General features: G+C 33.2%; 1 pseudogene across 1 annotated transcript; it reads left to right on the top strand.

Annotated features, from left to right (window-relative positions):
• Window positions 1-10,200: 10,200 nt before the first annotated feature.
• LOC143629696 (polygalacturonase-like) lies at window positions 10,201-13,333 on the top strand (annotated as a pseudogene). Its single transcript, XR_013153012.1, has 9 exons — window positions 10,201-10,502; window positions 10,875-11,005; window positions 11,230-11,397; window positions 11,772-11,792; window positions 11,896-12,103; window positions 12,209-12,290; window positions 12,402-12,510; window positions 12,616-12,732; window positions 12,860-13,333. The product of XR_013153012.1 is annotated as a polygalacturonase-like (transcript).
• The last annotated feature ends 595 nt before the right edge of the window (window positions 13,334-13,928 follow it).

The following is a 13,928-nucleotide window of genomic DNA, read 5'->3' as shown; positions in this document are numbered from 1 at the left end:
ATTTAGAATTGGTTCTGATTTAATTTAACCACACTGACAAGCCCTTGTCAATAATTCTTTTTAGATATTATATATATACTAATTTTTAGGTATTCTCTTTCGTTTTAAATCACTAAATAATTTTTTTGTCATTAGATTTTGATGTAGAGAGCCGTCATTGCAATGAATGAACGCACGTATGTATGTAATCTTTTGATCATATCACCACTTTATATTTTAGGGTTTCTTTTCCCATAATGAACCTACAGGTTTAATCAACATCGACCGAGTTCCCATCGCATCCCCACCACAATGCGCGGTACGTGTAAGAAAGTAGTTATCTTTGATATGCAAAACTTTGCCCTTACCTGGACATTCTAATATTAAGATGTATTTCCTACATCAACATAGCGATGATTCGAATCATAGAAAATGTACAAAAAAAAACATGTTTCACGCATCTCGTTTCTTCATTTTCAAAAATTGAATATTAATATATTATATTTTTCTTTCTTAAACAGTTAACCAAGAAGTGAGATCTGAGACTCTTTAGAGGCTTCAACTTGGACTAGAGGCCAATCCCAGATGCTGGCCCATTTTGAAACATGTGACATACGACATATTTGCAAGAGATCCTTAAGCTGGCCCCTTTATTGTTTATAGTAGAGGTGTATAAAACCGTTTTTTTTTTTAAATTGAACCGGTTTGGACAAAACCAGTTTGACTTAAATCGGTTCAGTTTAGAAACCGATTTAGGAGCAAGAGAGGTTGACTTGGTCCAGGGGAGGCTCGGAGGGTGTGCGAGCTGCACCATCGGCAGAGGCACATAAGTATCGGAGCACAAACTTTTCTTATATATATATATATATATATATATATATATATATATATATATATCTCTTTGGTGTAAAAAATAAGGTTATTTGCAATGACTTATGAGATAATTACATGCTCAGAATGGTTTCTGCTTATAATAAACCGGTCGATAAAAGTTTTATCCATGTACGCTAGCGAATAAAAATTTTTCGTTAAGGCATGCGGGCCTTTTTATTTTGGCTCGGCAGAGGTATATAAATTCTCGGAGACGGCCCTGACTTGGTCCAGCTTTGTTCAGTTCGGTTTAGAACCGGTTTTTCCTCAAACCGGTCCGGTTTTAAAACCAGTTTGGTTGTTCAAAAGGGAAACCGGTACCAAAACCAGCGGTCTAGGTGAAACTGGTTTTCTTGTCAAACCGGTTCAGGTCGGTTTGCCATGATGATCGATGTCGAAAGGTCAATCAAAAAATTTTATAAAAACTACCTTTACTAGCTAGGGCAAGTAAGGTGTCGAATCTACAAAGAATCAGTGGAAAATGCTAATCAAGTTTATTGTTTAATAATAATTATGTTAGGTTGACAGAAGATGTCAAGCGGTTTGATTATTGATTTGTTTGTGAAACAATTAGAAAAACTGTAACACACTTCAGGTTCAAGTAATGCAATGAACTGACCGAACAAAACTTATACCAATTGGGGAATTACAGAGACATAATTCATTCATTGTAATAGGCAAATAATTACTAGACACTTTAGTTTGGTTATGATGATTCACAGAACCTAATCCGACAAATTGACACAAATGAATGTGGTCTACCTAATTACTAGTTTGTTAATATAAAACCTGCTAGCATCTATAAATGATTAATGGTAAATGGTTCAATGACGATAAAACTTATCCTAGTTATTAATTAACACAAACCAAATAATTGATGACAAATGTAAATCCAGAAACACAGTTGTTTAACCGATTCAAACAAACATAAAGGTTCAATCAACCCAAATATTAATCAAAACCAAATCCCAATTCTGTTAACAATCATAAAATATTCAGTTTATATGTAAACCTTACACCTGAAGTGGTCACGAGTGATATAGCCTTGCCACTGCATCACGATTGACTCGAGTATGAATATGAAGGATGGAACCATGGATGATTTTGGTGATTGATAGATGTTAAGATGGTAAAGAATTGTTCCCAAATCATCTAAGGTGGCTAGGGTATGAAGGATAATCGACTTTAGGGTTTTATGGGCTTAAATATAAAAAAAAAATCAAGAAAAAAAGAATTCCCGTCAGACCCAGTCGTAGCCTACAACTGAGAACCGTAGCTTAGGACGAAGTCGTAGGCTACAACCTTCTGCCTTTCTTTTACTCCCTTACGATCACAAGTCATATGCCAGAACCATAGGCTACGGTCTGGGAACCGTAGCCTACGATTGCTACAGTACCAGAACATTATTTTCTTTATAAAATCTTCATTCCAACTTCGTTTTTCTTCCCGTTTGCGGCTACGTCTTCGTATTTCAACTCTCTTTCATATCATACATCAATACTTTCATTTCCACTCCATTTTAAATGCTACAAATTAGTTTCTTTAAGCTTCAATCACCTACAATCATAAAATCAATAAAAACTACTTGTGTTCAATGCATATAAACAATTAACACACATGAAATTAGACATTTAAAAAACATTCTTTTACTCACAGATCATATAAATCAATCTTAAACCGATTCTTTGTACACCTCTAGTTTATAGGCTACGTTCTTTTAACCAACAAAGAGTACCAAATTATATTATAATATATATATTTTAAATGATACTTTTGACTCATTAAAATTATGTCACAAAAGTTTAATATATATTTTCTGGTCGACAACTTTAGTTACAAATTTTGGTTCATTGGATTTTTGTAATGAAAATTTACATGTATACTTTTTGGTCTCTCAATTTTGATAATGAAATTTTCTCCATTTTAACTTTTAAATTTACTTTTTGACCTATCAACTTTTGTAATCAAACTTCTGCCATAAAACTTTTATGGTAACGAATTGAACCGACACCGACCAACTTTTTGTCGTGTATACGCCACAACGCAGAGTATCCTTCTAATATGAAATGCACTTAAGCAGCTCTGCTTTAACGCGCGGATAGAAATACTTGATGAAGTATATATTCATTGGTGAATATGAAAAAACAAACAAAGCAATAGTGCTAGATTTTTATCAATTGATACTGACCTAATTTGTGTCGACTCACCGCTTTAATACCTGATTTTACCGAAAAAATAAACATTGTTTTAATACATTCAATCTTTGTATCATAAGCTATAACTATAAGAGTATTTTGGGCGTTTACTAATTTATCTTTAGGGTATTGTATCAATATTGTAATGAAGCTAACAGATACCAATCGTTTCGTGTCGCTTTAATCATAAACTTTGTTTTTTTAATATGTTAATTTTTTTATTCTAAGCTATACAAATGTCGTTGTATTATGTTTTGATAGATTATTTTTTTTTCATAATATCAATGGTTGATACCAATCGTTGCACATTAATGCACTATTGTAACGTGAGGGTTGGCAAACAAAAAGTTTTATTATGTTTAACAGGTTGGTGATAAGTGATAACGTGATTAACACATGTAATAAACATGAATACAACGCTTTATATCCAATGTCTATAACATAGTTATATGTTTTATGTATCAAAAAGGAGAAAATGATGGACTCCGCGAACCTGCTAATTTTAATTACGGTATTTAATAAAATATTGAATTACATAGTCTATATTTTATTTAATTGTGTCTTTAACAAATTAGGAATGCCAGCTGTACAATGGATACAAACCTGCATAAATGACTCTTTGTTGTGGTCAAAATTAATATATTTGAATGATGTTTGAGCTCCATAAAATCTCTACCACGTGCAAAGAGCTCGAGTTGCATTTTTTAGTTTCAAACTCTAATCTACGATGGCTCACGACAGAGTTCAAAATTTGTTTACAATAACCAAAGTCAAATTAAGTTAGCAATGTTTCACAATCGTTCATGATTGTTCATTTGTTCACTATGAATATTTCTCTTGACATGATATACTCGTACACGACCTCCATAACGATTATCATTGTGCTTGAGTAAACTTTTACCATGTAACCAATAACAAGTTAGCATATGTCGTGGTTGAAGAAAAACATTCCCTAATGGTTGACGTGTACAATATTTCCTAGTGAAATATAGGTAATTACAGGACATGATATTACGTAAACGTTACTATAATCAAGATACAATTATTTGAGCCAAAAATGATCACATTTAGTAAATTAATTACGTACCCTTGACTTGACCACCATCCCTTAAGTATCAAAAACTGGAATAGATCACACATCGTCTCTTATCAAAAATAGTAGTGTTATATAATCAACTGTTTCTACTTTCTACTCAATTTTAAATACATCAACCATATTGATGTGATGAGTTGAAGTCTAAATGTTCACAATTATGAAGTACAAAGAAATTGATTAATTTATTTTTGTATTATTAATTTATTTATTATAAATGTGGTTTCCCTTTTATAGTTGTATTTAGTTAAAGGTGTATAATTATTATATATTATAATTTATAAAGGTTAGGGAAATATTAAAGGTGAAAAGGAAGAAGAAAAAAAAAGATAACCATCGTCTGGCTAGGTCATTCTTTGAAAAAGCTTTGAATGATTCATATTACGTGTAACAGTTGTTTCGAATCTCATGAATAAGTCGATAAAAGGCTAAATACAATATTTACTTAAAGAAAACGTATAGAATAATCTTAATACATCATTCAACATAGTAATCATAGTTATCGTAATGTAGAGTCTTTAACTTAACTTCTTCAAACTTGTCACGATGCTTTGTTCCCTGTCATGTCTCTAAGGTGGTAGATCATTTTCTTAAATGATTGATTGCATGATATTATCTTGTACCTGCTTCATGCCTAAGCCATGTAAGTTTAATTATTTGGAGAAAAAAACTATCCTATAATTTTTAGTTAATCAGCATATGATAGCTCATGAATTTACAAAGAAAAAAAATTATACACCGGTTAACAATTAATTAGTATAAGAATCATGATTAACACTTGTCGTGAAGATCATGCTAGCTTAACACGTAGTCAATAATCATGATTAACACTTGTCAATTAGCATTCCACTTAACAGAACCAATTAGAGATCATAATTCTTAAAACCGACTTTATTCATACAATTGAAATGACAAGTTGAAAACTAACTTAAAGTTACCCAACTTATTTACGACTCGTCATCTTTCATAATCAAGTCGAAAGGTTTTCCTTTTGATGATGGATTGATATCTAGAACATTAGAACAAGAAATTGGTACCTTGTAGATAGGAAACTTTAACTAATTAAAATTATCGGCAATGTTAACAAATAAAGAAATAGGTACCTATTTGACATATGTGTCATTAGACAAAACTCATGATTGTATCAAAATGATAATACGTATAATCTTATCTATAATCACTTGTGTTAAATGTAATAAGTGCCGCTATGGTGTAAGCAAGCCGAACCGTTGGTCATCTCACGTCTTGATGAGATCAACTCGCAAAAAACTAGAATCAAGTTTAGGGTAAATGAGTTTGAGCTAATCAAATTAAGACTAAATAGAACACATTTTAACATACAATCTCAAACATGAGCTCAAGTTAATTTGATTAGGCTAAAATTAATATACACAAAATTTGAAAACAGTCAAACTCAAGTTTGAGCTCTCTTATTTTCAACAAGATGAGTTTGTGTTTAGTTAAACTCCCTTGAGCTTGACGGTTCATGCTCATACATCCCTTGTGTCGCCATATGTATCGTACGTCGTTATCTTGTTTAGTTAGACAGGTGAATGTTTTCTTGATAAAACATCTTTATCAGTTTATACTATACATATTCACTTAATTATCATACACTGTGTATAAGTATGAGTTAACACATCATTTACTTGATAATACTTGGGTAGCTCGACTAGCTTTGTCATCGGCCCGTTAGCTTCGACAGACTTGATTCTATCCGATGTATACTGGACCAACTAGGCTGGTGGGCTAGCTATGGCCCAAAGTGTCGAGATAATCATTAAATGGCTTGGATGTTTCTAATAATTAATAAATCAAACTTAAAAACAGTATTTGAATCAAAGGCTTTTTGACCCCAGTATATGAAAGTTTTATCTAGCTGTGAATTCTTATTTCAATGTAAATGAGTTTCAACACACACACACATATTATATTTGATTATATGTATTATGTTGAGCTTTTAACAACCGTTATTCTGTTTTTTGCTTGCTAGAAGTTTGCATTTGTTATGTTCTCATTCATTAAACATATTTGGCTGTAGAGATCTCCCATCATTCGAAGTCAAACTGTATTTGAGGCGAGACATTTTTATTTTTTAGTAAACTTATCATCTCTCGTGTCTACGGTCGGTGTGAGGTTTTATATAAGTATTGTTCGCACAATCCAAGTGTGGAATTGTTGTTAATACAGGTTAATCTGTAGTTAAATTCAAAAACATGTCATTACATATTTAAAATAATTCAAAAGACACAGTTAGAATAGATATATATTATATTCATTCTGAAACTGTAGAAACTGATATAATATTTGACACGATCATGAAAGAGATTATCCAACCAACATAAACATAAACATCATCATTCACATATATAGTTGAAAATTTAATAAAACTGATTTCTCATAACGAAGTATTTATACCATAAATTTCTAAAACTTTAATTGGTTTATGTCTTAATTAAGTTATGCACTGATATATCTTTTCGACATAAACCTATAATGATTGTTTCACGACCGGCTTGTCAGTAAAAAAGGAAAACAGAAAAACAAAGCTTGTGATCCCAGTCTATATGACAGTAAGAACAAAAGTTTAAAATATTTAAAAGGTTTTTTTTCCCACCAAAACCAGGGGCGTCTTCGAGAATTTATATACCTCGGCTGAGCCGAAATAAAAAGGCCCATAGACCATAACGAATAACGAATATGTAAGCTAACTATTTTTTTATAACGGGCAGTTAATGTTATAACAATAAACATAGTAAAAATATAGTTGTAATATAATGCCCCAATTTTCGAAACCCTAAAATAAAATGTTTATACAAATTATTAATACAGAAATTATGAGAATTAATATTGTTATTTTAATAAAAACTTAAGTTTTTTAAATTGTTTAAAGGATTACAGAAATTGTTTGTTGTTGAAATAAAAGTAATTAAATTAAGGGTGGGCATAACTAAAACAAAATAAAAGGTGGCGGGTATGTAAATAATAAATATAATAATGAAATAAGGAGCATATGCTATTTTTGTCGTTCTTTAAAACTTGATTTTGAAGTCCTCTCTACTCGATTTCTTTTTTGGATTAGTAGGTTTAGGAAAAAACTTATGGATACTTGGTGTACGGATGCGTTAATGATAAAAACTAGGTATTTCGTCATCTGAAATGGTGGAATATGACACTTTATCATGTTTTAATGTTTTCAAACTAGTAATGTTAGTAAAAAAACTATACATGAATCAATATTATCTTTTAATTTATAAAGAAACAATAATTGCACGTCAATCGGTTTCAAATGTCATCCATTTTAGTGAGGATTCATAAGTAAATATTAGTTACAAATCTATTTTATTACTTTTTTTATAAATCAAGTACAAGGGTTAGTTAAACTTGAAGGTTAACACCTTTTTTTGTTTAATTAATATTTTTTGTATGTTAATATTAGAAATTAGTATTTACTTTATGTAAAAAAAAGATGAAAACACTGTATGTCGAGATTAGAGATGAGTAGATGACAATATATTATAATATTAAAAATTTAAAATAAATCAGGGACCAGTTTTGCCATATCCTTTAACTTCATTTGAAACAAATTACATCTTCACATGAGCCTTCGTCGTCTCCGGCTCTCTAATATTCCGGCGCACATGAAGTTTTCCGGCGAGTTTTAGACTCCATAATTAACGACCAATCGACCAATTGATAGCGTTGTTTGATTTAGGATCATTTACCGATAAGTATATATATACACATAAAAGAATTTTGGCCCCCGAAAATTACGTGCCTGAAGAAACACTAAGTGACCCCGGCAGATTACGGATAATCTTAGGGTCAAGTAGATGTTTCCCATGAGGGTTATGTCCGGCAAAGATGGTTATTCTTCTGATGACCTGCAAAACAGACACCGTGAGCTCGTCACTGAGAAGGGGGGTACCTCCTTGTGACCACCCTCCGGCGTGAGAATCAGACTAGATTGCTCTGAATATAAATGTATATTAAGAGAAATAGCTAGAGCAGATAAGATATGTGATGGTATCAGATAGTATATGATACTGTTCCAAGGTGTTGGAGTATTTATAGCCGAAGGTAGGTTTCCAAGCAGGTACAGCCAGCTGTATAATATTCCTTTTCTACCAACTGTGGGCTACGCACGTGCCATGCTGGTGGTTGGTGGGTAGGCAGCGGCTGATAGTGACATGGCCGGCTGTGTACTATTCCTTTTCCACCAACTGCAGGCTATGTACGTGCCACGACAAGGGTTGGTGAGTAGGCAGCGGCTGATAGTGACATTTTGTACTAGAGCGTGCTCCTCGTCGTACTGTTGTCAGTGAGCTGTCACCCTGTGATTGGTTCATGGGCTGCTTTGGTCAGATCTTGTCTATTTTGTCCATACCTTGGCAGGTATAGTACAAAAGATCCTCCAGAAGCGTACGGATTGGCTCATTTGGGCGGGAGTATTCCCGCCTTGCTCATTCCTTCTTCAGGTGACATTACTGAATTATTGAGAGTTAGTGCCTTGTGCGTGTAGCCTTGCTATTAGTGCGGGTAGCCTTCCCTGATGGCTTGTATTCGCAGCTGCGGGAACAGGCGGGGTACTTCACCATTGGGAGGCTTTTCCTGCGGGAACAGCTGGCGTACTGCGCGTAAGGTCTTCATCTCTCTGAGCATGGTGGGTCCTGCGGAACCAGTTGGTCTTTGCGCAGACGTCCCTCTTCAAGGTGAGTCTTGCGGGTCCAACTGGGCCCTGCTGGGACATACCTCTTCATTATCCTTGTTAATGAAATTATGTTTTATTAAACTAATTATTAAGCTGTTTTTAATTATGAAAAAAATGTTTTTCGCTACACAAAATTGTGAAATGTCAATGTCGTCTGAACAACATCAACAGCAACAATGGTATTAGTGATGAACCGAACCGATGTTGTCTGAACAACATCAAAATCGGTATTAGTATTATCTGAACCGCTACGGTATTCGTTTTTATTGTTTTCGATCAATGTAAAACATGTGTCGGTATTCTTTTGAGCATACACGACTTTATCTTTTGAAATTCGCTTTTGGTTGCTATATCGATCAAGTGTTATTATTGCACCAGCTCGAACCTATAGCATAACGGGAATTTATTTTTTGTGTTGTTATATCGCGTGTCTGTATCGTACCGGTACCATAATAAACTGAATCAGTATTGAACAAATATTTGCCACATAGTGCATGGATATCATATCCGCTAGATATAATAATTGAATGTGGTCGTTTAGAGCTATCAAGCAATCCAACATCAGTTGAAACTTTTCAATTGCATATATACACAAGCTAGCTACCAATAATAACCAATATAACACCGCCACCCGGTCCCACCCAGGGGCGGACCCACATAGGTCCGATCGGGGTCCCGGGACACCGATGTTTTTTAAAAATTACTTAGAGACGGTATATTAAATTTTGTAAGGACCCCATAAAAATTAATACTTGGAACCCATACTATTAGGATTGAACTGGTACAGTGGAAAGTCCCTTGTTTTACTTGTGAGAGGTTGTAGGTTCAAGCCCCACCATACTCCTTTTTTGTTGTTTTTTTAATATCCTAGTCTTAGTTATTCAGTTAGGGTATTTGTGCTTTTTGTTAGTTTCTCTCATATAGTCATTATCACCATGTAACATATATAATGTTAACATGGATTTTGCATATTCTTTTATTATTTACCTTGTGTATGTATATTATAATTAATCATTTATTTGTGTTAGAGTTATTTTTTCATGTTTTGGTCAATTATGTAAGACCATATATATAGATTACGTTCATGTTTTTCGGGTATGAATTAAAAGTGTATGTTTCATCTAGTTTCTAATTTAGATTCTTTCTACTTACTCGTTTCCAATGACACCATAGTTCCGTGTTTTATTATGTTCCTCGCCTCGACCCGACCCGAATAACGACCGACCCGAAAAATTTTGTAAACCGAAAAAATTGGGACCCCATTGACAAAAAATCCTGGGTCCGCCACTGGTCCCACCCCACCACCTTTTGCACTATAAATTCAAAACCTACATCATTCTCGTACTACTACTATAGTACCATAAAGTAACAACCTTAGCGTTCGGATATGGCTCCACAAAGATGCATCACATTCCTCTCTTTTGTCATGGTCCTCAAATTTTTCTCTATCTCATGTTCCTCTTTTAGCTACCATGAAGATGCTGGCAACTACGAATCTGGCTTTTCGAGAGCCAGTATTTGGTATATGAAAACCGTTAAAGATTTAATGTTTCAAGAGTCGGACGCTTTTGATAGTTTAGATCTCGTTGCTACCAAAACATTCGATGTCGATTCTTTTGGTGCTAAAGGTGATGGCAAAAAAGATGATACAAAGGTACACATACTTATGATTTCTATCTTGGTTCTAAGATTTGCTATTTATGGTTTTTCTTAATTCTTACTCATGCATATGCTCCCATTAAAATAGCAACATTTCATATGATACAAAGGTTCAAACATTTTTGCTAGTGCTTATTAATCATTACACACTTAATTCATGTACATCGATCTAAATTATAATATGTATGGCCTTCGAAATAATATAATCATATAAATCGAATTATGTTTAACGATTCTCTTATGCCCCTCATTTTCAAGATAAGTACAAATGAGAGTGTATAAAAATCAAAGTAATTAAGAAATGCATGTATGTATGTGTGTACGTACGTGTGTGCGCTTATAGTTCTATGTACATGTATTATGTTAGGCATTCAAGAAATCATGGGAGGAAGCATGTTCCTCTACCACGGCAGCCGTTTTTCGTGTGGCTAAGAATAAGAAGTACCTTGTTGCCCCATCAGGTTCAAAGGTCCTTGCAAAGCTTCAATAACCATGCAGGTTAGCCATAATTAATTTTCCTCAAAATATTTCTTTAGGGAATATTCTATTTCATTTACTAAGGTGTTAAAAAGCGACCCAAAATGTTATAATTAAGTTGCTGTTTTATTAATTTAGGACATAATTTCATTATAAGAGTTAACCCATGGCAATATGGCATGCACAACATTATTTCATAACATATCAATTTTAAAGAAAATAATGTACGTGTCGGTTTTTTGCAGATTTCAGGAACAATTTTGGCATCTAAGCAAGAATCGAAATATAAGAAAGATGAAAGACATTGGCTTAGGGTGGATAAAGTTGATAACTTGGTGATCGAAGGAGGTGGTGTCATTGACGGCAACGGGGACTACTGGTGGAAGAAATCCTGCAAAGTCGATGAGAAGCTTGTAAGTAATATTCCCAAGTGATCATGAATATTTAATAACTGAAACATATAACATGATACAAAATATATCAATAAAAAGAAAAACCCAATATGGGTGATTTAAGTAATCAATGATTCGTGTCAAAAATCAAATGGTTTATAAGTTAATCCGCTAATTTCGTTTAAGTAGACTTGTCTAAAATCCAAATTATAAAGTAAAACCTTGGTCCTTAACATTATATAAAAATTTACAGAAATTGGGCTCAAATATTTAGATTTTTATTTACATTGTCACTAAACAACAATTATCTTGTAGTATACATTTATCATGATAAATCATTTATTTACTAATTCACTGTTTTGGTTTTTTCATTTTGTGGTGATAAACAACTGCAGCCATGCACAGATGCCCCAACGGTACGCTGCATATCCATTTTATCATTTGTGTTTATCTTTTTGCTAATTATTAACATTTAATCATGTTTTAATCATGAAAAACTAAAAGCCAAACGTTTGGCAGGCTTTAACGCTCTACAAGTGCACATCTTTGACGGTGAATAACCTAAAAATTCAAAATGCACAAAAGATGCACATTTCTTTCGACCACTGTGTAGACGTCCAAGCGTCAAATATTGAAGTGACTGCACCCGAACACAGCCCTAACACCGATGGAATTCATGTCACACACACCCAAAATATCACAATATCTGACTCCGTTATAGGAACAGGTTCTTTCTTTTTATGTTATGTTATGTTATGTTATGTTATGATCTTTTATAAACGTAGAGTTATGTGTTCAATCATTAATTTGACTGTTTTCGTTACTAATGAAGGGGATGACTGCATTTCAATTGTGATTGGATCAGTAGGTGTTCAAGCTACCGGCATAACATGCGGACCTGGTCATGGGATTAGGTACATATATGCCACATATTTTATTCTCACAGATTGGTGATCATGTCTCATTTATATATCAATTATATATGATCATAATTAATAATATAATGGTTGGTTGTCGATATGTAGTATTGGAAGTCTTGGGCAGAAAAAGGCAGAAGCTTATGTTTCAGATGTGACAATTGATGGGGCTACACTTACTAATACCACAGATGGTGTTAGTATCAAGACTTGGCAGGTAATTAGGATGTTAGTTAGATCGGCGTTCATATATTGTCGTGTCCTTTGTAACTATAACTTTAATATGTCATTGACATGTAAATGTTCATCATGTTGATTTCAGGGAGGTTCTGGAAACGCAAGCAATATTATTTTTCAAAATATCATTATGAAGAATGTTTCAAACACTATCATCATAGATCAAAATTATTGTGATCAAGATAAAGCGTGCAAAGAACAGGTCATATAATTCAACTATGTCATATTAGTTATAATATTTTTTTTGGCCCAATTCTCATAATGTTTGTCATTACATTTAGTATCAAGGTTCGGTTGTTTAAAATTTTAACAGAAAAAATGATTTACAGGATGACGCCGTTGAAATAATAGATGTGACTTACAAAAACATTACTGGAACTAGTGCTGATGACGAAGCAATAATATTCGATTGCAACATCCATGTGAAGGGATTGTGTTGAAACAGATAAATCTTACTCGAGTCGATGGTGATGATGCTAAGGCCGTTTGCAACAATGTGGACGTGACTTATAGCAAAACCGTTATCCCAAGGTGCCCGAAAAATGATGGTCTGTATCAACTACTATTTGGGACTATAGCTGTTGATTAAATAGTTGTGTATGCTACAAGAATGTGATAGGTATTAGTACGTGTGTAATACTTTGCAATAACAATTACACTTGGTATGAAATAATTTAAAACCATATATTATTATGGTAAAGTGTATTTGATTACTAGAAAGAAGGATGTATACAGGAGGAGACAGTTTGTATAATGCCTGCTAGTTGAGGCAAAAATGTATGTTACATGTACAAAACCCAATAAATATTGATTATTTATCTATTTAAAGTCTTTAAGAAAAACTACTTTATAAATGTCTGTTTGGGCCATTTAATTAAAACTAAAGATATATGATGTTACATTAATTGAATAATCTTTCAGTATATAGTAAGTACTAAGTAGGCTTCAAAGTATCAAACGGTGTGTATCTTGTTTACATTATTTGAACACAGAGATTGTAATCCAAGGGAACACGAATATTGTAAACATATAGATTTGGACAGGTTCTGTTCACGAGTCAAGTCAAGTCAATTTGAACTATATTCAATTACGAATCAAGCTGAGCTGAATTGTTTACAACAAAATGGATTGTGAGCTAGCTGTTTTCGAGTGTGATAAATTCCAAGCAGTCGATTAAAAAGAGCGATTGATGAAATCAGGGCACCAATATTCACACTAGAACACATGAACAATAAGCAATGGTTTGAATACTAGACCACGAATTAATGAAAAATGAAACTATGCCACCCTTAGCTAGGCAGTAAAATGAGGGTTGAGAAAGAGTAAAAATAAATTAGGATATATATTTAACGTTAAAACTTTAGCTAAACTTAAATAAATCGAACCGAGATGAGCCAA

This window comes from Bidens hawaiensis, unplaced genomic scaffold (genome assembly GCF_021521415.1).
Source record: "Bidens hawaiensis isolate Kalapana, Puna unplaced genomic scaffold, B.hawaiensis_p1.1 tig00005453_1, whole genome shotgun sequence".
Lineage (NCBI taxonomy): Eukaryota > Viridiplantae > Streptophyta > Magnoliopsida > Asterales > Asteraceae > Bidens > Bidens hawaiensis.
This window is presented reverse-complemented; position numbering and strand designations above follow the sequence as displayed.